The sequence below is a fragment of the Pomacea canaliculata genome, linkage group LG10 (genome assembly GCF_003073045.1).
Source record: "Pomacea canaliculata isolate SZHN2017 linkage group LG10, ASM307304v1, whole genome shotgun sequence".
NCBI classification, from domain to species: Eukaryota; Metazoa; Mollusca; class Gastropoda; order Architaenioglossa; family Ampullariidae; genus Pomacea; species Pomacea canaliculata.
In genome coordinates, this window is record NC_037599.1 from 10,363,178 (window position 1) to 10,389,297 (window position 26,120).

The 26,120-nt window shown below is 40.9% G+C and overlaps 1 protein-coding gene across 5 annotated transcripts in view; it reads left to right on the forward strand.

The window, feature by feature from the left end:
* The first annotated feature begins 831 nt into the window (after positions 1-831).
* LOC112574230 overlaps positions 832-26,120 on the forward strand; it is a 74,731-nt gene continuing 49,442 nt past the window's right edge. For 3 of the 5 annotated variants that reach the window (XM_025255137.1, XM_025255142.1, XM_025255141.1), the window contains exons 1-2: positions 832-1,411; positions 4,093-4,834. The gene's annotated coding sequence lies outside the window, so the exon portion shown is untranslated. Of the gene's footprint in view, positions 1,412-3,650; positions 4,835-26,120 lie in introns of those variants that run through there. The other 2 variants (XM_025255139.1, XM_025255138.1) reach the window with 2 other exon arrangements.

A 26,120-nucleotide genomic window follows, 5' to 3' on the forward strand; every position in this document is an offset into this window, starting at 1 on the left:
TAGAATAACAACTGCCACGAAAAGGGCCAGCTGGATGAAACAAAAAAATAAGAAAAAAAAATCAGCTCATTAATTCCGAAGAACGTTTACGCCCTCAAAAATCCTGCTGGAACCTGTGCGTGTTTGTGACAGAAGTCGGTGTCGTGCAAAGGGCCCCCTGTCACACCAGCACGCGCCCACACGCAAGTAAATAATGGAGGCGAATTAGAAAGTGCAGTTAGTGTACTCTAGCACTTGGCCGTGCTGCACGCTTCATTGATTTCTCGAGGTGTCGCGTCTCACATGAAGGCGTGCTCTCCACTTCATCTGTTCGTCGTCGGCGCGTGAAAAGCCGCGTGCAGAGAGCAAGACATCCACTGAGCCAGCGCGGATACTCAGCGAGACTACAGGTAATAAAATCTTTTTTCCTGTTGTGAATTCATTTGTACGGAGAAATATCTTCGATAACAACACTTTCAAAAGACAACGAGTCTGAACACTCGCTGGAGCTCCACAATAAAGTATAGTAAACAATATCAGCACGCAACACAAGTTCAAACCGTTCCCGGTCGCCAGACAAAAGGATGCAGAAAGGGAGGTGATGATAGATTGTTGTGGAGAAGCTAGCTTGGAGTGAGTGATCCCCAACACACACAAAAAAAGACAGAGAAGAAAAATTACTTCTTCCCTTTAAAAAAAAAACCTGCGTACGAGCGAGGAATTAAAAACAACAGCTCTGGCACCGTCTGAATGGGAATGGGTAACAGTCGCAGCACCGGGAAGGAACATGCAGCAAAGAGAGCAAAAGGTCTAGTACTTCTCCATCAGATACAGCCAGCAGCTACCCCCCTTTTCTGGGGAGATTAGGAGGGATGGGATGAGGTAGGGAGGTAGGATGGAGCTGGTCGCAGGAGACCTGTCACCCGATCCACGGCGGGCGTCAAGCAGAGCAAAATGACAAACCTTCACACACAACAAAAGGCGCTGCAACTCTTTCTTTCTCCCTCTACCCCTTCCCTGCCTCTCTCAGTTGGTCACAGCAGCCGCGCAGCAACAGCAGCAACAGCAGCAACAACATCACGCGGATACCAGCGGCGATCGGAGACTGCAGGCACGCTGTAGCGGGATACCCTTGCTTGTGGCCTCGTCTCCGACCTCCACACCTACCCGTCCTAACCGTCATCTTCATCTTGCTCCATGTGTTCTGCTGCTAGCTGCACACCTACCCCACCCCCCTAGGGAAGAGGGGGCAGGGAGGAAAAGAGAAAAGAAAGAAAGAAAGCTGGCTTTGAGGATGTTATCTGGCTGAACATGGCTCAGACGGTCTCGGCGCTGTGGGGGATGTGTGACTGTTACTGATTGAAGCCACGCGGGTTCTTTTCTCTTGTTTTCTTTGGTGAATTCTCCCTCATCTACAGGTGCACAAGTTTAGGTATGTATAACAGTTACATGTTTCCCAGGTAGTCTTTGTCTTTCATTAACTCCCTGCTTCTCGCTGTAGGTAATCACTCCAATTTTTTCTTTGTTTATTCAGAACATGCATGCTGCTTCTACATGTAATTACTTTATTTATTTCATTTTAATGTTTTTAATTTATTTGTTATTGACCTGTTGAGAAATATTAGACGATGAATGCTCATAGATGCTGCCATTTTATATATGTGTTTGTGTGTTTGTTTGCTCCTTGTTTGCTGTTCATGATAGCAAACATTACCTAGTGGAGAAGGCGCTTAGTTTTAATATTATTGGGATGTGAATGGTTTCTGGATGATATACCTACTCCCAAGAGAAGGGGAGAATCATAAATCAGTATAACACATTATAATATCATGTAGGTATTTCTCGACGGCGAAAAAAATTATCCCTGCTTAAAAATGTTTTCTTTGTCTTAATAACAGAAATCGATGTAAAAACACTTTATAATTTTTGTCATCCAGAAAATACTTCAGCAGACGATGTACTTTATTTTTAGACAGGTTGGAGAACTAAATATTGGTTGTCTTTTGTTTGACAATTTCCGCTTCGATATTAATATTTCGAAAACCTGTAATTGTTTGGTGCAATATGGAATAATAACAGATATAAATAAACCACACAATAGGGAGGGATAATACAACACAGAATTTTAAAATTTAATCGGCACACAAACTCTAGGGCTGTAATATAAATAACAGTCATAACTACTATATTTAAGACTAGAAAAAGTTTTTTTCCCCTTCAGTGTACATAACCAGCTTATTGTTGACTTTTATAGCGAGGTCAGATGGCGGACGTCACGTGCAAACGTTCATTACTCGCCACCAAAACAAACACATTGGGAGGACAACAAAGAAAGTCATCTAAAGTTATGAGCAAGCACAGATCGAAGACATCGACACATGCGTGGACAGCATGCATCAAACGACAATAAGCTGTCGCGCAAACATGCACTCGACAGATTCTCAAAGTTCACCGCAGGTCACGAGAACATCAGGGTTGGGTGACCGCCAGCACTCAGTGCACCGTCACGCTCAGGGAGTCTTTGCTGGAGGTCAGGTCCAGCCATCACCAGACAGAACACTAGACACCAGTCTATTGTGTAGCCTTATTATCGTAGAAAGTGAGCAGGGAGAACTATGTAGCCTTACAAACATTATTTTAACATAGAACAGATTCGAGCGAAGACCCGGCGATGAGTAGTGTGCAGTCTTATAAATGGCGAGCGTCCTACTTTTTAAACTGTGGTGAAGGTATGAATGGTGTGTGTGCAGCTTTATAAACTGAGAATGGTTAAACTTGTTTACACCATGATCGTAGCCTTATAAACGGGGAATGCACAGCCTTATAAGCAGACGGCCTTTTAGCTCATTAATTAGGTGAGTGCGGCCCTGATAAATGGCGGGCGGGTAGCCTCATAAAGACTGCAGCCTCATACAAAACTACTAAATTTTCTCCAAGCTACTTCATCGTACGCCAAAATGACTAACATTCGACCTTTCTCCTGGAAAACTTTGCTCTGCGATTAGCAGTTAACGACCGTTGGGGGTTGTTGATTGACGTCACACGTAACGGTGGGAATACGCTAAAGAAGCTTCATCTCTTGTTTACAAGGAGACAAGTAGCTGTACATTCATTAGGCATCGGTGTCCTTAAATGTCAAGCGGTTGTCACAAGCTTAATAATAAAATAAGCTTTATAAGTTGTCCCCGTTAAACATGAAATCTTGGAGAATGACCTAGTGACCTAGATTTGTGTATCACAGAAGTCTTCGATTTTTTTGTTCAAAAAATGTCATATTGTATTTTTACGATCTAGACGTAATATTATATCTTGCGTTGAAAAGATGGTAAAACACTTTCTCGTGTAATTTATCTCTATGTTGTTGTATTGTTTCAAGTTTCAGTTTCGTTGTATATCAAGAAAAATATTGGAAAGAATTTCGCTTCTGCAAAGCTGTGAGCAAATTCATTTCTAGAAATTTAGAGTTACATTTCGTCCAATATAGCTCCAACAAATAAACAGTTTTGTCTATTATTTCTAGAAAATAATTATTGTTAAAATAAATGTTCCGATCTTCGCGCGTTATGTTTCATTAAAACTTATTTGTCTCGAAAATGTAGTTTATATTGCAAAGGCTTTTGAGCTGACAAACATAAAAGGTCTGAAGGAAAACTAACCGTTATCGAGATTCTTTGAAGTAATGCTAGCTCTTCATTAAAACAATGACACTTAATTTACTATTGACTCAGGACTGTTACAAAAATATAATATCCCATGATGCCGTGCACGTAGCAATGTGAAGAGGAAGGGTCAGGTGACAGAGAGGGTGAGAGGTGGGGAGGTAAGAGGAGGATGTGATGGAGTGAGAGACAAATACCGGACCTATAATTTTCAAATTCTGAATCGAAGGTCTGGTGACTGGCCTCCCCTGGCTCATTTCCTGGTGGCTCAGCCTGCGCACAGATTTCCTGCCAGAACTGCGAGCTCGCGGCCCACCAGTTCCAACGACTACTGCTAGGTCAAATCCTGTCTGCTTTCTGGTCGACAGAACGACAGAATATCGATTTCCGATACAATTCATTGTTCGTTCTTTTTCTTTCCACTCCTCTCACACGTTTTCTCGGCTTGTTTTAGATAGCCGCTCTCCTTTCGTCTCGAGGAACGACAGCAACACGTGTAACGCATGGGAGTGAGAGATGGAGGAGGTTCGTCGCGAGCAGCAGCAGCGCTGGTTGTCGTCTCTCGAGAGCTAGCTGGCCTGAAGAATGAACATCTGTAGACCAGAGACTGCGGTGTGTGGACGTCATATCGGAGACGAGAAAAGCTGACGTTCTTGCCGCACGACACGCGGCTGCGAGTGGTTCAACGTGCGGCCGTCCAGACTTCGAGCGTTTCCTCCTGTCGGGTGTGCTGAAGGAAGCTAGGAGAGCAGCAGAGGTTGGGGGGAGGGTTCGGGGGGTGGCTGAAAGATTGCTACTGGCCTGTGTGTGCGTGCTTGCCATCCTCCTTCGCACGTGCGACGGACGCCTGTGTGGCTCTTCATCTGTGAGACGCGTCACGCAGGTGACGTTTGCTGCCCAACGGTTGTGCCGCAAGTGGACGCAAAGACTACAACGGTCTTCCACCTTCTGCTACACTTCCCAGAGGGAACCAGTGTCCGACTCAGATGAGGCCTGGATCGGAGTGCCCGAAGAGAGGAGTTCGAGGAGTCTTATTGCCAACGACGAGAGTAGCTTTGACAGGAATGTTGTCTTCAGGACCTCAGCGATAATACCTCAGTCCTTGGTGTCATCACTTGTGCGATGATCTGACAGGTTTCATTCAATTACATCGTTTGTGTCGCTTGAAGAACGTGGCTGCCAGAGCATGGCTGAAGGTAAGAGATTTTATTCTCTTTGTGATTTTTTTTATTTGTTTTATTCTTCTTAAGTGTCAAAGTGGATTGTGCTTCATAAAACGAGCCAAAGCCCTTCTGAATCAATAATTCCTGTTCATATCTGTTTTAGTATTTTTCTTTACTCTAGCCCTACTTTTTCTTCCCCTGTAATCGATATTTTTCTTTCGATATTCTTGTTTTTCATTTCGTTCAAAGGGCAAGGTTTTAAAAGTGTCAGCTGTTATTTGTGTTAAGGCAACAAGTTCTTTTATGCCATATTTTCGTGAAAAAACATAAATAGAGATGCAGGACTGGCAGGCACACAACGAGAAAGACGTCATCAAAACTTCTTTAGAAAATACAAGAAAGTATACAAGTAACAAACTTTAGGGTTAGAAGAAAGAGCTTTGTATCACAACTGTAACTGCTCTAGGTGTCGGCGACCTGACCTTAACCTGTGCCCCCTGAAGAGAAGGAAATGCAGAATATACGACTGGCGAGATACATGAAGCTATAAAGTGGGAATGTAAAGAGAAGAGAAACCAGGATTTGATGGGTTGGACTTGAAAGAAAGAGAAAGCAACACGATCGCCTACTGGGCCGCTCCGTAAGCATCATTTTAAGAGTTCCGACTGAGACTTCGACAGCGAGCTCCATCTGTCTGCAGTCTTTTGATAGTGAAGCTACATTCCTGACAAAAATACATAACAAAGAAGGAAATTTTGAAAGAAAGAAAGGATAAAGAAAGATGGAAAGAATGAAAAAAGAATGCAAGAAAGGATAAAAATTTCAACGGTTATATTCAAGCGAAGAGTGGATACAATAAAAAAAGCCAGCAATCAAAATATACTCACAAATAAAAAAATAAATGTGGCAAAAGAACTACAGAAGGAAGGTAAATGAACTAGAGGACTGATGCATGTCAACCTAATAGTATCATGATTTTCTTCAAATCAAAAGAGTCCCACCTGTCCTAAACATCTCGAATGAGTCTTAACGAAGAATATAGATAACGTATCCCCCTGAAAGAAATAATACAACCTAAACCAAATCTCAGAACTTTTTGGAAAAAAGATTTGTTAAGAAAAATGATATTTGCTGCTGAATCGGAACTCTCGGTGTGTCACGGAAACCACACTTTGATGTTTTCTTGCCCTTTTCTTGGCGCCATTTGATCGTGGATTGGCTGGCCATCTCGAGGTAAGGACAACCCAGAACTCTTCCTGTAACTTCTAAGGCCTGGTCTCTGTTCTTGTCCGTGAGTCCAACAACAGCGGCAACCTCTTCGCCAGCTCGTTACAGCCTCTTGTGTAAATCTGTTTGCAAAGTACAAAGGTCAGGTGCGATTGACGTCTTTATGGCAAGAAAATTGTCCTCAGATGTTTCGAGAAAATCGTTTAATGCATTCCCTCTTTCTCCGCCTGGAGGTTCTGTAGCCTCATTATCGGTCACCGGTAAGCATTATCAAGTATTAATTTCGCTTTCAAAAACACTTGAAGAACATGACAAGATAAATTAAAGGAAAAGAAAAACTGTTTTGATATTAGTCGATTGGTAGTTACTTTATTCCCACAATTGTCACTGGGACACATGGTCATACGGTCGTTAAAATTCTGCTTGAATTGTCCCTGTGACTAGCTTAGGACAAACACAAAAACAAATTAAAACAAACAAAAAGATAATGATCGTGTCCTTCACGAACATCCATCTTCCACGATCGTTTTTTCAATTGTCTCTACTTTTCTTCTCATTCCACAGGATGAGTTTTCAGGAGACGCGAAAAAAATGTAGATGAGATATTGCTTGCCTTTCTTATACATTTTATGGCTGGTCCCCTAGTTCTGTTTTGATACTTTCTCTTTTGTTATTTGTGTAGATATGAAATTGTCCAATAACATTTATTTTGGCACAAGGCCCATGGAGACGAGATAAGCAATATTTGCTTTACATGCATGAGCACTCATCTTTAAATGCTTGAACTTCTTTTCTTCTTATCTTCTTTCTTTCTTACACTAGCGAGGACTTTCGTATATTTTACATCAAAGGGAAATATGGACGGAGGAAAATGGTTTATTCATCACGACTGTAACTTAAAAAGGATGAATTAAATGGAAGCATTAGTGGCCATCTCTACCTGCCAGAGTAATGCTAGCCCTTCATTTTTAATAGGTATCATTAATACTCTCCCCACTGAATTATTTTTAAGCACTTACTCCAGTTAATTTTTTTCTAACCCCGCTGACCTTTCTTTTGTCGGAGTCCATCACAATAAAAATGTCTGGGACATGCCATTTTATTCAAGTCTCGAACCTCATCGCAATAAAATCCTATCCTACATCATCTTAACAGTCTGACATCAAAGGTTGTATCTTTCCCTCCCACAATTGTCCCTTTTCTACATCTTCCTCTCAGCATTTCTTTTTACCCAAATGAGTCTGTGCGCCATTTCTTGTTTCCGGCTTCTATTGGCTTTATTGTTTACACGTTGCTATGGAAACGTCTGCTCCGGAAGCTGCTAGCCTCGTGCATTGAAGTTCACTGTTTGTGTGTGCCGTCAGCTTTCCAGGTAAGGAATTAATGACAAAAGGAGTTCATTAAAAAAATTTTTTTTTAGTCGTCGCCATCGCTAGGTAAGGGGATGACCTAGCCAGTCATGCATGACGGCCATACTGTAGTTGTCATGCGATGCATGTCCGGGTCAGGCAGCGGTGGATGTCAGGTGTGAATGAAAACTTCTCATGCACCTGAGGAGGCTGCGGAGGATGTAGGAAGAAGATATTCGCGGTTGCCTGACTGAAAAAGAGAATTATACTTTGCACAAAGACGACTACAGGAAGAAAGCTGGAAATGATGAAGGTTAGCAGACCCAGTGTCTGACATGTCTGTGAGGTGCATGCCACTTTTGATTATATTGTATTATATTTTATTAATAGCAATAATATCCGTCGTTGCCTGGGTGATGGACAGTCTCCTAGCACGTTGTCAGCGCTCAGCACAATCCTCAGACCAGATCAGAAGACATCCAGAAGCAAAAGCGACAGCTTCGAATGAAGGAAAGATAAATAATGCGGTGCCGGTGCTAGCTCTTTTTTTATTTTTTCTCTCTTCTTTTTTTCTCTCTCTCTCTCCCTGCTTCGCTCTCTCTCTCTCTCTTTCTCTTTCTGTCTTCGGGTACCCACTAAAAAAAAGGTTGGTGTCAAAATTTGTTCTGTACATTAAATTTGATCAGCTTGGAACCGCTGGTAACATAACAGAGCAAAAAATGTGTTTCTCATGGTAGATGGAGACTCTGGTCTGTCTCCGCGACAGGTGAGGGATCACTGTAATCCTGCAAAATTTGCTGAGAATAATCGGAGTAAGGTGACTAACACATCACTCAAATTCCATCACAGCCCTTTATGTCACTTTTTCTAGTCTCGGCTCTGTAACCTGGAGACCTATGTTCGATTGGGAAGCTCACTAGTTTCAGGTCTGCTTCTGCTGGAAAATTCCCCTTAAAGCTGCTTTACAGAAATAGATACCTGATTTATCATGGAAGATAAAAAGGCATAAGAAGAGGATTTTTTGAAAAACTCACTGACTTCAAAAAGGCTTTTGACAGAGTCTAATACGAGGGGCTAGCCATGTGATAAAAACATTTAACATCGAGGTGCCTCATCCAAGTCATTGAGGCTCTGTATATAGCCATCCTTTGGAAGTGACTTGGTTCTGTATATTTAGATGCACCTTTATATACCTTGCTATGTTACAACTACTAATGTGTGTAGGTATAATGTAGATGGATAGAAGTATCATGAACATACATATGTGTATAAATAATTAGTCATGTCCCTTGATATACATATTAATCAGGTTAAGATTCTGTGAAAATTTACATTTGAATTAGATTGCTGTTTATCATGCTGTTTTGTATTGTAAATATACTTGTATCTCCCTAATGTCATAATGACTATGAGTCACTGGCATTAAAGATTTTATTTTATGTATAAAAGTTCAACGGGTGCAGTAGTGCAGGAGAACCCAATGAGAACATCTGTTCACACGTTCATAGGCCGCTCCCTATCACCTGTACTGCTTGACATCTTGGAGAATATCATGCCACGACCATCACACTTCCATTTCCATCAGTAAAAGGCCAATTTACAATCTGCGCAGACAACATCGATCTGATCGCAAACACTAGAGAACTGCAAGACCTTGTCAGCTGACTGACAGTCAGTTCGAATATACAATATACATCAGCAAAAACAGTCATTGGTGATGACAGAGCAAAGATGTACATGGACAAGGTAGGGCTCGAAGACAGGAGCAGCTTTAAATACTTGGGAATCGCCTTCTCCGATGTTTGGGCCAAACTTTTGTTCTCGTCTTTTCTGGTGCAATGTATCTAAATGACATAGAAGCGTTCTTTGAAAAATGTTTCCAAGTTTTCTTCTTTAAAACAGTTTTGAGTTTTAGAAACATTTCTGCAACTAGCACCAGGTGTTTTCTTGCACTCAATCAGATTTTCAACCTTCAGACGGTCGTTAACAATCTTTGTCCCGTACTCGCCAATCCTCTTAAAGCCTTCATAACCGGACAGATATGGGCAGACGTTTGACTCACTTCCGCAAAAGTGTTTACTCAACCCTCATGAAACAGTTTGGTAGAGGTGGTCCGTCTACATCTAAAGGCCATTAATGCTATTTGATTCTTTGACTGTCCATGAATATGATTTTTTCTAGCTTTGACACGATCTCTCAACCACAGAAATAGTCGCAGTATTTTATCTGAATTCTCATGATATGTCTTTTATTATTTTTGCGATTTAACTCCATTGTTGGCGATAGTAAAGGATATGTACAAGCTAGAACTGATATTCTTGGTTGTTGACTGGCAATTAACTGGCATACCTATACTTACCATGCAGTGCAGAAAAGACCACTTTACCAACCGGTATTTTAAACAAATGAGTCCGTGAGCAGAAAAATAGTGTGGTTAAGGCGGGATCTGAACCTGGATCACCAGGTGTCAAGCAGTGCGGCATAAGCCAATTAAAACAACACACACACACAGATGCCCACGCACACTGTGAATGCATGCTATCACAATACCATGACTAATGCAGACAGGTGAGGACCGACTTAAGTAGCCGATTGCGTAATCAGACAAAGAAGGTGCACACATCGATAATCTTCACGACGAGAATGCAAGCAGAGAGCAGCACGTGCGCACCGCCTGATAAAATGCAGTTCACTTCGTTCACTACTCATATGTTCCTATTCACACTCAGAAAGCTTTCATATCTCTTATCGCGGTTATCCTACACAACTCCGTGTTATGTGGATCGCGTCCGTTACTTGGAGCCAGGAAACCGTTGGGATGGATAGAGAGAGGGAAAAGGGGCAAACCGCACGGAGAATGAGATAACAAAGCAAGTTAGAGATAAAAAGCGTAGAAAACGGGATTATAATGGGAGACAGCTTTGCATCCTGCCACTTTCCGAGGCTCGTCTGTCTGTGTATTGCTCACGAAATTGTCCGAAATTGTCATTACTTCTCTATCACATGATCTTCACGTGACCATTATAAGATTAAGAGGTTACTTCGCGGTGATACATTTCCATACATGGAGTGCCTCCTATTCGTTTTAACTCTTTTTATCACACGTTTCCTTCTCTTCTCTCTCACACATAGTCACTCACAAGGGACTAAGAACCCGCTATGAGAAAAAAAAAATCCGATAATCATATTTAAATTTATCATCCGAAGGTTTAGCTTGCAGAATTCACAGAAAATAATACATTACAAAAAAGTACAGCGATGGAAAGGTAATAATATCATGGATAATAACAATGATTGCCAGCTAGCGTTTACCTGGTTTCGAACACTGACCGTTTAACTCACCCTTCCTCCTATGAGACAGAAAGTGGTAACTGTAGCCAGGCTATTGTCCAGACTGGAAAACACAAGTGACCATAATGAAAACATTGATGGTGCTTGAACTTGTCAAACTCTTTATTCTTCCTGACTTCCACAGGGACGAAAGCACACAGCAAACAGTCGAGCCACGATCTTGATCTTCAGAATTAAAAGAACAGCGAGCGACATGCACAAGCACAGAGAAGCAAGACAAAACAGTAAGAGAATACAAATTAAAGAAGGGATGGGGCATTGAGTTGTTGACATGTTGACAGGGGAACGGATACAGCAAGAAAAGAAACTGGGTGAACTCTTCAGTTAGTTTTTACAGACAAGCAGATTCCATTTTAGGAACCGGCATTAGTCTCGCACACTACTCACTCTGTGACGGCTTTCAAGGAAGGAATCTGTGAAACGGATTCAATACCTTGTGTACAGTATAATTACCATCATGATTACCATGACATTAAGGCCATTGACATACATTATGTCGGGGACCCTGTCTGCAATCACATAAAAAAATTTGCATTTCCAGCCAATGAAAGAAATCCATTCGCTAAATGTCTGTGGCTTAAATAATAGATTGACTGCAACTAGAGCTTACAATTAGTACAGTTATTTATATACAGCTGTATATCTATCTATCTTACTGTCTATCTCACCATCTATCTATCCCCTAGACATGAGTGGGATTCCACGTCTTGCGCGAGCTTTACTGTAGGAAAAAGACTGAGAAAAATTGTCACCAACAAATGTAAATAAAAATTTAATACATTAATGGTAAACGTTAATCAAAAATTAATTAATAGAAATGTATTGATGGAAATTAAATCAATATCAACTAATTGATTAATTCATTGAAAGGAGAAGCAAGGACATATCTCGTTTGTTGCATGATAACGACTCCTTTTACCTTTGTACGTAAATAAATACCATGGTGAATAAATCATCAGGGTTAAGGCTAGTCCAAGTTTAGTTCATGCTCTGCTGTAGAAATTCATGATGTTTATCGTGTTTCGTTTTTTCTTAGGCAAAATTCCGATATATTTTGCATTTTTTGCATGTATAATGAAGGAAACTTGCTCGTTCACAACAGGAACTACGGACCTGGTTGGTAAGCCTCAGCATGCGAATGATAAACAAATGCACTCTTGTGGACACTCGTCTACCTCGTATTTCTTTCCCTTCCTCAACCTCAGTCACTTTCTTCTCGAAGCTACAGAGAATCGCTGTCTTCCGGTTCACGGGAAGATAGGGTCTTCTAATTAGTTTATTGAACACCATTGTACCTCATAGGTGGTGTCTTATTTTATTTTTTCATCCTTCCATAACGAACTAAATATATTTTTAATAAGGAGATTCCATTGCCTCAGAGATGTCTGGCTGATCGGAATAGGGTCGCTTAGTGCCAATCTGTCATATATGTAATGTGAGAAACAATAAAACTCTCTCCCTTTTGTATCCGCCACCTACCCACCATTGAATCCTTCAAACTTGCACTGAAAACTCACATCTACTGTAAACATTACTCCTAACAACCCTTTCCCATAATGCTAGTCATTTGTCACACCCTCCTTTTGTAATATCATGTTACTCTCAGCTCTTGTTCTTGTTATTTGGTTCCTCTTTGTGTTTTCTGTATTTGATTTCATTCTTCGTTAATAATGTTTGTTCATTCTTTTATAATTTATATGTTATTGTTTTCCTGTCCTTCGTGTGCTGTCCGTGTCTCGTTCTCGTTCTTTAGCACTAAGAACATTCTTATTAGGACTTAGGAGAGAGCTTTACAAATTTTGCGTTTATCATTATTTTTTTATTTTTATTAATTTATTGTCTTAATTTAATAGCTTACTTTAAAGACATTTTACATGTGACGAGAAATGATCTTAAATCCAGAAGGTTTGCAAATTTATAGAGAGTTAGTCATACAAGAGATCGTCAGGTATCCTACCCAACAGCTTCAGTATCGAGGACCTCTACCTGGACTTCGTATTCTACCTTCTGTGGTTGTGGGGATGTGGCTGTGGCATGAAGACCATGAGCTGGTGGTGGTCTATGGCTGTGGCATGAAGACTGTAGGCTGGTGGTGTCCTGTGGCTGTGGTCTGAAGACTATGGGGTGGTTGAGGTCTGTGGTTGTGTTGCATGTGACTGTGGTCTGAAGACTGTGGGCTGGTGGTGGTCTATGGCTGTGGTCTGAAGACTGTGGGCTGATGGCGGTCTGTGGACCAGCTTTGCCGGGGACGTGTGGAAGACATCGATCGTCGAGCCCCAGCTCTCCACTTGGCAGTCGCAAGTGCAGTCTAGCGGCGGTGCTAAGTCTCGCAGGAAATTTCTCCGTGATTTATTTATTTTCTTTCTTTGTTGCCTGGGTTAATTTGCTTTGCGTGCATGTTAATATGCGTGCGCTTGTGTTTAACGTCCAGGCGTGTACCTTATGGCTTTGAGTGTTATTGTTGATAAGTGCATGTTCGTTATGGATCCTTTCAAGAAAAGAGAGAGAAAGGAGGAATTGGAAACCAAGGATGTTAAACAAACTAGACTTGCGAGATACAAAAGGTTAGCAATATTGTACCAAACATCTGAACACGTGCAATGGTTGTAGAAGCAGGCAGAAGATGCAACCACCAGGTCTTCTATCTTTTCTAGTCAGAACACAGTATCTACAGTAGAAGGTCGTGCCTCTCCCAACATATTGATGACTTGTCACTTTAGTGCATATTATTTTTCACAGAGAGCAAGCAATGGCAGTAAAGATTACTTTTCGTAGCGCCTCATAAAAACCCAGCACTTTTTTTTCTTGTCTTTTTCCATTCGCTTTATGCTTTTTCTTTCTTTTGTTGCTTCTTTTTTGTTCCTAAATTCGTTTGGAACGTAGCCCAGATAAGTTCAAAAGCAAAACATTTACAAAAAAGGTCCCTCGTGCCACCGACAGAGATTGAGTGTTCTGGTAAATTACCAGAAGCTACACGTGAGTTCCAATACATAGGAATAAATAAATCGTGAGCACTCCAGCCATGTAGTGCTTACAAATTTCAACCAAAACTTAACTTTGCAAAAGGACACCGAATTTAAAGGTTTTATCGCTTTCATTACAACACCCTTTCCTCACCAACCCTCAAAAATGGCTACAGAAATATCCGAATAACCAAATTCTGTCACAAGAAACAGTTTCAAACTAGGTTTGTTAACGGATGGAAACTTGTGATGTCTTGCTAGTGCCACAGATCGTAGCCGTGGGCGAAGAACCACATCCTGTCAGCTGGAGTCACTTCTTGGGATTGAATTTGTAAAGGGGAAAAAGGCGAGGATTGCTGAAGGAATCTGGAAAAGCAACTCTGGAAAATCTTTTTAAAAATGTTTTCGACTTCACAAAGTATTTATACTTCTTCGTCCTTTTATTTTACAAGACATGAAGTCCGCGTGTCGATAAGACAAATAATGATGGACACGATACCAGTGCAAACGATGTATTCAACAAATATGCTCTCTCTCCCTCTCTCTCTCACACACACACATATCAACATATCAAAGTCGAAGGTGGAAACTTCTCCAGGTAACAGAGGTTTCCGCAGGTGTGGCTGAGCAATCTGCCCAGATGCTCTTTGATTTTGCTTTTGCAGGAGTGGCACTACCTTTTCCCCAGGTTTCGTTGTTTACCACAAGACAATGACGCAGCTTTTGACAGAAGCTTTGGCATGTGAGAGCAGGGACCTACCCTTAACTGAGAGAAACAGAAGCACCTGTTTACATCAGTGAAGACTTGAGCACTTCATGATTACAGCAGCTCTGAAGTTCATGGTCCACACGGTGCTCAGCAAAGAATGGCCGCGACTTGCAAGCGGCTTCAGGAAATATGCCGGTGCCCCTGTCTGCGCCCTCCCGCTAATCAAAATAGCATTAGGGTTTAGGGGCAGTTCATTATCTCGCCAAATTGTTGCTCACAGTTCAGGGAAGCTGACTGTGAAGTCTTTCAGCATTTGCTACACGAACAAGGAAGAGAAGAAAAGAGTAAATAGTCGAAGGAGAAAGGGAATGGTTTAGAGGTGAGGCTGGGAGAGAAAGAAGGATGACGAAGAGGGATCGATGTCTGTACATGATGTGAGATGAAATTCTGGCAGCTTGCGTCTGGTTCTCTTATTCTTTCGTGTCAGACTGGATGGAGAGACAAGAACACATCGATGTTGCTTGAAGGCGCACCTTGACCGCGAGAAGAAAAGTGGGGTGGAGTGGGCTTGATACCCGTGTTTACACATGTAAACATTTACTCACTTAACGCCTTGTTTACATCGTTATTTATGATAAACATACCATTCAAAAGTTACTGTGAAATTTCTGCATACTCTTTCTTTGGCCGCTATCATATCATCATCTAGACTGTTCTAGTTTCACATTCTGTTGTTATTTCTTCGATCCTTAACTCCAGTTTACTTCGTAAAAATAACAATTTAAAAAAAAGTTTTCTAGCAATAATGAAAGCCGTAAAGAATGATGTTTGAAGGGAACAAAAATATTCCATTGCGTGAGATGCAGACACAGATTTTTTTGTTGCCAGCTGATGTAGATTGATTTATTACGAAGAAATAACAGGTTGAAACGGCCTTCTGGTCTAGACTGGCCTGTCTAGGCTTGCAATGTGTTTGCAGGACGGGTGGATACACCCTTCTCTGCACGCAACTGATGTCTGCTGTCCATGGCTTCCTCTTGTTATGAGATAAAATGGCTAGTCCTTTATTCCTTTACTCCTTTATTCCTTTACTCCTTTAGAATCGATGAATGGCGTATATATTCTTGCAAAGTGCAAAATTTTATTTTAGCTTTACTGAAGAATCTTTGGTAATGGTCAATACTAAGGACAACGCAATTTTTAAACTTACACCTGTCAGCGCACTTTCCAAATATCCCCCAGTCAAGTTTCTTTTAAAAAAATGTATCACACTGGTGCCCATAAAAATAAAGGAATGATGAGATGGTTTCTTGCACAGATCGTGACCCGTTCATTACAAAATATATTTCACTCTACTCGACCTTTAAGACATTGTTGAGAAAATAAGTTAATGTTACATTCAGGCCTTCAACGAATTAATTTTACCTTATGAGACGAAAATAACATCTCTTCAGCTTATGTTCACAAGCCCTAATTCTCTTTACAACATAGCAAGCATGTCTTGTGTTGAGCACATCAAGCACATTACTCCAAATCCAGACAGAGTGGTCCAGTCCTTTTTTTAAATTCCTTGACCAGATTCTACAATACCAAGACCCTGGAAGTGCGTGAGGAGAATTTCGCCTCCGCAAAACCAAGAATTTTTACAAGCTTTTCCTTGATCTGGTTGCCATAGTTTCCCATTCACCCAATTCGCAGACTCCATCCCCACCCCAACCCCCGTCATGTCACTGACATCGATTTGTATTTTTTTTTATTACAAGCTTTTCCTCATATCATTTGGTAAGCCAGCAGCCATTTTGAGAGTTGCATTCTCTGTAATCAAGCTACTGTGACATTTACACTACCTGATCGAAAGAGCGAGGACCTGGTAATGAACACCAACCGTCATCCACCTACGCTGCAATATTTCTTCCGTGTTTTCTTCTTCATTCAGTGTCCTGTTGAACTCCAAGACATTTGTCAGCAATTAATCTGATTCCTCAGCATGCATTTTTTGTTGTTGTTGATTCGACGCTCTTTTTTATGAAGAGGCGAGCTTCTTTGTGCTAATTGCAATGATCTTGTTACCGAGCTTTTTCTGGTTACACGACCGTTAAGTCAACCGTCCATGTGTCGTAAAGCTGCCTTAACTGGCTGAATGCTTTAATGAAGGTTCATCAGTGCAAGCTAATGTCCTAATATCTTACACGAGAAGGTGACAAACTTAGCTCTAATTTCAAGCAGTTATTGGTTGCCTTTAAGGTCCTGAATATCCCTTTAAAGCTGGATTGAAATCTCGATTAATATAAAAAATTATTTCGTCGATGTCTGATCAGACCATAACAGAAACAGAATTATTGAGACGATTTCTGTGAAGCGAAACTGGGGGAAAATTTCTAGATTCTGAAGATGGATTATTTAAATTGTTCTTGACCATTTATTTTCAGCATTGTCGTACAATGTGAGACTACCTTTATTGGTACTATTCGTCTCGCCCTTTGGCTAAGTGTTCGGGTGATCCAAATATTAAAACATATCTCCTCGTCAGATTTCTTTTCTATTTACCAAACCCAGAAGTTTCATTAAAAAAATGAAAACGTAGAATGCAGTCTGGAGACAAAGTGCAAGAAATTGTTCTCATCAGGGAACAACAGTCAGGGACCTATCCGCATCAGATCCAACATCAAATGAGAACAAGACTGCGAATAACTGGCATGTCCTCCTCTAATGTTTCTTGATGCACTTGGTTGTAATTGCAGATGACATGCATTGGTGCCTGTGTGTTCATCTTTGTCTGAACTTTAGCTTTTGCTGTTTTTGTGTCGAGCCAAAGAACTCAAGCAGAGTATTATTCTTCAACTTAGTTTTTCTTGGCTCAACTTGTTCATCTTCAACATTCTGTATGAATAGAAACTACATTTATCGCTCATTTGGTTATTATCTACAGTTAGCTTAATCAAGCTAAGTTTAATCAAGGGAAGCTTGGACCTGGACTCATACTGAACCATTTCGGTTTGACAGTGAACTGTCTTGAAGATGGTATCTGTGAGCATCGTCATGGCTTGAGGAATAGTTTTGAGTTGGTTATATATATATCTAGATTGGCTGTAAGGAACTGGACATATGTTGTACAATTTCTGTTTTATTGTGGATTTACTAATTGAATTTTTTACATGAATAGTTGGACAATATAATGGAAAACCGTTATTACAACTTTGGAAGCCCGCAAAAGCATCTTCTGTCTGGTTTTGAATGATCCGTTTGCATGCCGGTATATCGTATCCTCTGACTAACGCCTCGTGTAAGGGAGGTAAAGCCTTTATGTATTATTATCTACAGAAGGATAAATGAAAAACGTGATTATGTGTGGTTTATGTCGGGTTAGGTTCCCTGGAGTTTGTTGTCTCCACCACTATACCGATGGATTATCAAGTTCCAAGCGTCTTGTGTGACACAAAAGGAAGGGCAAAATTAGTCTCGCGCAAGAACAGTCGCCACACAGCGTGGGTTTGACTTGCAGGGGAGACAAATTGGCTTGTCTGACGCTAAAGGGAGAGCAGATTAGCTTGTCTGGCGCTGTGGTCCAGCATATTAGCTTTTCTTACGCTAAAGAAGGACAAAACAGTGTTTCCGACACAAGAAGGGACAAACTAGCTTGTCGACGATGAAGGGAGTCAGAGCTAGAGGAGGGTGAACTGAGTGCAGCAATCAGATGTACAAAAGATTGTTTAATTCCAGGGAGAGACTGAGATTGTTACATATGTCTTAGAAGGAGGTAGGTGTGCTAAGTATATTATTTAGGATTAATATTTAGTTTCTTTAATTACTCATCCATTAAAAGACTCATTTTTAAAAATATCTGTAGAGCCTTTAACAAGGAAGATTCACCGAGTCTCTTGTGGTTTTGCTTCTAATGAGAGTTTTTCTCTCTGCTGTTTATTTCCTTTTTGTTTGTATTGATTTGTTTGCTTTACGAAGTGAAGATATGATGTCAGCCCCAGCCGAATATATCACAGAGGAAGCTGCCATGATTCCATCTCCTTTTTTTTTTCTTTCAGGACATTATTTGGCGAAGGTAAAATGTCATGGATGCCACGTTGATGGGAACCTTCCCAGCAGCTGTCTTATTCTTTCTTTATTCAAGTCATTAATATTTCTTCTTTTTCTTCCGGTGTCGATGTTGTCTGGAGGAACTGACATGGGACCGGTGTGGTGGCCGTCTTGTTTTCCCCTGTTTTTGTTTTGGGGGATGGGGATATGTTATGTCACGTCCACCAGTAGTTTTGACGGGAAGATGTGGGCCCGGGGCAAATGGAAAGTCCATGATCTTTGGAATTAATGACGACCACCAGGCAAGAACCTTGACTTAGCTAACAACGAATATTATGTCGAATATAATGAATATTATTCAATCCTCTTCCATCCCTCGTAAAAATACTTATTTTTTAATGATAAAGTTTTCCTTCCTTTCTGTGCCCATGTTTTGTTAATTCATAGTCACAATCAGATAATTTCATAAAGCTCAGTTCTGGGAATGTTGCAAGCTGATTTATTCCTCTTGAAAATGTCTGTAGATGGCGGATTATCTAGAAAATAGATGCCCGGCAAAGGACGGTTCATCACGAATGCGCCATAAGGAAACCACTCTGAAACCGGTTCGATAATTAGGTTCTGACTCATCACGATCCTGCATGGGGAAAAAACAAACAAACAAACACTCCTAGCTTCCTGTGTGAAAATTATAGCAGCATTATCAGTGTCAAGGTCTGTTGGAGTGTGAGGTGAGAAAGGAAGAGGTCGTTCCATGTTTACTTGGTTCGGTTGCATCAGCAAATACATTTAGAAAGGAGACGATAAACTCCTTCACTCCTGCTCACCATTCTCTCATATCATCAGATGCTTTTTTTAAATTCCGATTTTTAAGGACTAGGTCTTTCTTTTTTTGAGTGGCTGACACCCACAAAACAGAAACTCTGGGGTGGCCGGAAAAGGGTAGAAAATCAGAACAGTATTTTTTTTTTGAGGTGGAGGTATTGCGATTGTGGGCTGCGGGTGTGGAGGAAAAGGTCAAGTCGTGACCATATAACAGGCAGGATTTATAATTTAGTTCGGGAACCCTTCTTTAAGTGCGACTTCCTTCACTTGCCTAGTCTTGTATCGATTGTGACACCCGACGATGTAGATCTGTGCCGCCATATTGATTTTAGGAGGCAGACCTGGTTGCGTGTGAAGATTACGAAGATGCCATTTCTGGGGGCGAAGCTGTACAAGTATATGAATGTTATCAGTGCTGCAAGGATGACCTATGTACTGGTGACCCTTGTGACGTCACCCGGGTGGTCCTCCTGGCCTCCCAGTCGGGGCACCATGGCTTAGGCTGCGATGGAGATAGTTTCAAAAATCTGAATTATCATGATCATGCATTCTTAGAAAAAAAAGAGATAAAGCTGCTGGTATCCCTTCTCCCGTCTCCTGTCTGCCAAAGATACGCATAAAAATAATTATAAGTTTAGCATCAGAAATACGTTGGATGTAGAATACTTTCGTAGAATTTGGAAATATATTTTCAATATGGACCATGAATGTGTGACAGAAATGAGAAGTAGGGGGAAATAAAGAAGTGGACATAGAGATAAAGGCAGGGGACAGCACTGGTGTCAAGGATAACCGCTGTAGGAGTTGCAGGTCTCACCAGATCATGGCTGGCGTCGTCTTGCCCCCTGGCTCCACGGTCTGCATCTCCGCAATCCTGCGGCTGGTAGATAGGGCTTCACCACCGAGAAATCGATCCGCCATGTTCCCAGTTCTCTCTTCCTCCAGCCGACGCAGGGGATGTCGGGAAGTTTGTTAATGGCAGAGATTGCGCCGCCCAGGCCAGGGAGGTCAAGCAATGCGAACACAAGTCTGTATGTCTGACAAGCAATCTGTAAAGTCTGGTGCGGTCTAGGGCTGGGTAAGTCCGCTAGCCAGAAGTACTGGGCATCGTACCTGGAGGGTCCAGCCTTCTTGTGGTCGAGTGTTTGAAGTGTGGACAACATGAGATGCTTGGGACTTGGGTCTTGTCAGTAGTCCCATCTTGTCTCTGTCATAAGTCGAGATTCAGACACCACCGACACAAGGACGCACTTTGGGTTTTTTTGGGCTTGTGTCTGTCTGTCCTCTTATATTTTTTTTTTTATTTTTCTCTTTTTATTTTCTTGCCTGCTTTATTTCATTCTTTATTTCTTCCTCTTTCATTCGTTTTTCTTTTAATTTGTCTTCCTTTCTTTTGCATTTTTATTTCCATTTTTATCTATTTTTGTTTTGTTTATTTATTTATTTTCTTTCTTTCTTTTCCCATTTCTTATTCCTTTCTTCCTGATTAATTTGATCACTGTCTGACATACCTACTCACACAAATTCCCTTACACGAACAGGAATGGGTACGAAAAGTTGACTCTAACCTAGGTAGTGTGAATATAAACAGCGATAATCCACTCATTTCAACGATGACTCCCACGTACAGACAGCTGTCAGACGACGATGACGATGAGGACGACGGTGATGATGATGACAACGCGGAGAAAATGTCGGTCTTTGCTACTCCATTGGCAGAAGTGGAGTAATGGGATTCTGATTCTCATTAACCTTCATCTGGCAAGAGGGCTCAGCTACTCATTATTACTCATTATCAGCTATTGAAGCTGGTTACGGGGCTCAGCGTCTTGCTAGCTTACATGGACAATGGGGCTCAGCTAGTAACGAGGAACATTGTTTTGTTCAGTGATGGTAGCAGACTTGCTCTGAAGCCTGACGGTCGACAGTGTTTGACTGTGAAGAAAATGAGTTTTATTATTGAAAAATTTCTGCTGCACTTTCCAAGCTTCATTTCTTCTTTCACTTCGTTTTTTATTTCTCCTACTTCTTTCTCCTTCTTCTTTTTTTAACTACGTTTCCTTCTACTTCTTTCTTCTAACCATTTATTCCACTTCTTTTTCTACATCTTTGTCTTATTTCCTTATTTTCGTCTTTCATTCATTTTATATTTCTTTTATTTCTTTCTTTCTACTTCTTTCAGCTGTTTTTATTTCTCGAGGGCCTTACAAAGGTACTTCTCAAGCAGAGACAGTCTCATTATGCACGCACATCCTCTGCAATCTTATCCTGATGCAAATACAATCTCGACAGTCGACCACAGTAATTTGCATATTATTTTCTCTTTTTGCCTAGAGGCCGCTTAGTTCAATGGTGCAATCATCACTTGTAGTGTAATGTGTTGAGGCTAATTTTACTTGTCTTACTTAATCACTTTGATATGCATATATTACTTTTCCTCCCTGCCAGAGCTTGTCCATTTATCTTGTTTTTCATCCCTATCATCCAAAACGAGTTGACGCCCAAACGCAATTCCTGTAGTTTGCCTAACTGAAACATGTCCAGACACTGCTGGTCTGTATCTGGACCTGAGTGTTTTTCTCATGCTGGCAGATCTTCTGATAAACAGAGGAGGTAAGGTTTTTTTTTTTTTTTTTTTTTTGCCTTCTTGTGGTTTCAAACAGATTTTCCTAGATGAGAAGGGGTGTTGGAGTTCAGTCGGTGGATAGAAATCTCCCGAATCATTTACACGGTGCCATCTTCATGGCGCCATGTTGTCCTGCAGGGGACTCAACAAGAGAAAAAAAAAATAAGTTTAGCTCTAGCTTCCGAGAATTTTATCAAAATGTCGCCATGAAGCCGTGTGGGTGGGGCGTTTATGTGTGTCATCGAGTCGTTGCCCTCACAAACCTCAGACAGAGTGCACGTGACCCTCCTAGGACAGAGACATCAAGAATCTGTCCCATCCCTTTCCCCGCGAAAACGGCTCAGACGACACGAAAGTAGAAATAAATGTCACATTTTCATGGTTACTGTTGTCAGCCAGGGTGTGTAATTTGTGTCCTGTAATAAGTCCATTGAATGTTATTTATTCTTGACCTCACTCGCTGAAAAACTGTGGCATGGAGTTGAGGAAAGGTTGGCACCTCTGAAAAAATATGTAAATTAAAATAAATGTAATTGCTTTTATCGTTAATTAAATTTATATAATTTTTTAAGATGTAAGTGGTATCAAAACTGCAAGATGCGATTTTAAAAACATTCCAGAACGGACAAAAGAAAAAATATATATAATACAAAAATGTTTTATTAATAGTACATAAAATTCATTTTTAGAAAATAAAAACTACATTCAGAAAATATATACATTAAATAGAACCAAAAGTTCAGACGAGTACAGAAAAATGAGAAATAATGGACAATAAAGAAAAGAAAACAAAAAAAGTAAATTGAAATCCACGAAACGAATAAAAGATGAAAAAAGCAAAGATTAGAAAAAAAGTAAAATCGGATGGATGAACCTATAAATGGGCCTTAATGATGCTGTATAGAATTTTATAATCCTCTGAACACTGAAATTTGAGGAAGGTAAAATGTTTCTGGGCCATGAAATACATTTACTGTCCCTCCGGAGCATCATTTTCTCAGCTCGTTGTAGGTGTAAACAAAACAGGGATTTGTGGGGTCTCAGCACAGATTAAACACAGAAAGCATGGCTACAAATGAATTAAAGGCTCCCACGCTCACAAACAAGGTCCGTGCAGTTTTCTCGTGCATGCACGTGCCCGTGAGGGAGCAAGTAATTCTGATTGCGCATGGCGTGCTTTAGTTTCGTCATCGATTGGCCTTTAATCAGATAAACACTAAACAAATAGTTCAAACGGTCAGTCTCTTGATGTTGGTAAAGAATAAGAAATTTAGTTTTCACACCAACTTCCGTGTTGTAAAAAAATTCGAAATAATCAGATATATTGACGACAAACCAATTTTATCCTTCTCCCGGTCTGGGAGGTCAAGGAAGACAGGAAGGTGAGAGGTCAAGCGGGCTTGCCTGGTTAGCATGCATGGAGAATGCACTACGTCACAGCAGCATGCACACGCCAAGAAAGCATGAAGTGATGGCACACAGGAAAACTAGATTACAAAGGAGAAACTCGTTTTTCTTTTTTTTTCTTTTTTTCCACATTCGCACGCAGGATCGCTAAATTTCATTCAATTCGAGCTGCACACGACGCCTTGAATAGCACAGCAGGAAGGCAAAACCACGTGATCCACGTCACTGACTGACATGGCCACTGGGCCGTTTTGATTGAGCCAAACTGGCTTTTTTGGACTTAGTTTTCATTTTGTTTGTTTGTTTGTTTATTTGTTTGTTTGTTTGTTTGTTTGTTTGTTTGTTTGTTTGTTTGTTTACTTTCTTGCGGAAAAGCAAGCGGGCTAAAAATTCGAGAAAGAGGAGTAGATCGAATCTGTAGAGGAAAAACTTTTCTCTACTGCTTTACTCTTCAAGACCTTTCATCATCATTATCAGCAGCAGAAGCAGCATCAGCATAAGCATCAGCATCATCATCACCATCGTCATATATTGCATCCTCAAGTCATGCAGCTTGTCCTCATGGTTAAATATTAATTACTGTAAATATAGTGGTCACACTAAATGCTATAGACTGGCAGAAGTCGTGGGGTACACAGCACTAACTCTGTCAGTAAAAAGGAAGGAGGTGCCCACTGGAGGAACACAAATGCGGGACGCCGGCGCGATGGGACCGAGGGGAGGAAGTCGCTAGTTTCCCAGAAGATTTCTCTCTCATTCAGTGTCATTGATTCTTGTCCTCTGTGTTTGTGCAAGGCTCTCCTGTCGTCTGCTCTCCAGACTTTCGATTAGTGTTCTCAGGGTCAGTTAATTGTGACTGTTTTAACTACGCGTTGGTCCATTTTGCATAATTTCCTTCGAGTTCTGGAAGCGGGAAATTAGCGTCTGCCCATCGCTACTCTCGACTACTTCATGACACGCCTCCGACTTGGTGTAACCGTCCCTCTGTTTATTGCTCTGAGACCTAAAAGTGATGGTAAGTGGAACATCAAGCTCACACATATGTCTGTATTTACTCGCACAAGTAGGTAACATCTCTCTTCCCAGTTCTTAACAATTTTCTGCACAGAAATATCTAAGAGGTTTACATTCTAAAGATATGCGTATGCGTATGCGTATGCTATTTTTATTTGTTGATACAGTCTTCCTTTTTTTCTTTGTCTCTCCTTCCACCTTCCTGCCTGTTTGGATGGCTGGCTTTCTTCCTGGCAATCGAACTTCTATTGAATCCCTATTCCAGACTGATCTGCCAAGTCTTTCTCTGTGGCTAAAGTAAGCCCTTAAAGCCGGACCTATACCACTAACCATGAAAGTCCAGAGTCTGTTTTAATGGGAACTGTCACAGCCATGCAAGGAAGACAAGTCTGCGCTGTTTCCGCGAACTGAGTCTGCGCAGAAGATTGTGTTTCCCCGGCATCCGCTTGCACTGGGCAGTTATTTCCGAGGATGTACTGAAATGTTAGTTTACACACAGTGAGTCATACACATGGCGAGGTTCTATATCGATAGACAATTATAGGTAGATATTGATGATAATCTTTGATGATAACTGGTAATCATTGATGTTTATTGATTATTGACGGTGATGGATGATTAACAGTGGTTGATGGCGATGATTGACGGTGATCGAGAAAAACTTCAATAGCAACGGAAACTTTGCAGAAGTTCAGGATCTTCGAAAGGATCGACCTTTCTCTCTTCTATGTACTTTTGTTGCGAAAAGACATGAAGAAATGTGGCCGTCTAAGAAAATAAATAAAAAATGTATAAATATAGTAGCATTTCTGTCTGGAGTACGGATGGTGGGTCTGGGACACAGTATGACAGTAATTATGTTTCTTCCAAAAACTTCCAGGAACTTAGGCAGTATTGAGATGAATGAAATATACGTTTGTTTCAGTGAGATAACTTGCTTTCTCACTTTCAAAGATATTCCTAGCCAAAAACAATCCAGAACACATCTGTGCTTTACAAAATTAAACAGAACAAGAAACATTGAGCTTTCTGTATTAAATTGTTTTAGCTAATTGTAAATATGCAAGGCATCAAATTAAATGGTATATTGTCGGATGATTTATTTTAAAAGGTTGGTCTGAACATTAATCTCCTTTGTTACATGCTGTATTAAATGTTTTAGTTTTGTTTCTCTTGTTGAATTAATACTCTTTTGTTTAGAAGTCACCTGACAAAAGCAATGTAGAGAATTCCCTGTACTAATTGCTTCATCTCCGGAATGGCAAATGCTTTCTGAAGATTTGCTTTTTTAGAGTAAACTCCTTCGGTGTTCAGCGGAACAATCACATTGCATCTCGGTAAGCAACAAAAACAGAGCAGTCTGGCATTTAAATCATAAGGGCAAACTAAAGGTCAGCATGCACACTTAGGCGCAGAGTCCCTCGTGCGAACACTTCAAGCCCGAGTAGTTCTCCTTCTTTGCTTTCTCGCCAGACGACAACACAGCAACAGAGAGAGAGAGATAGCAGAAAAACGGATGGAATCTGATAGTTATTACTGTCTGTTACATGTGCATATCGTCTGATGTAGTCAGCAACGTAAAAGAGCGTTCGAGCGCTGTATGTCAAGGGTCAAGGGTCAGTACAGAGTTTCGCAAGGAGGGAAACAGTTCTGAGCAGTGCGTGGGAGGAAGCCACGAGGGAGAGAACAAGGGAGGATGAATGAAATGTCATTGTGGGGATGACAGTGTCAGGTCTCTCGGTGGAAATAAACTGCACACCGCGGGAATACTCTCTTCATCGACACAGCAGTTAACAATTCTTTTGGGAAGGAATGG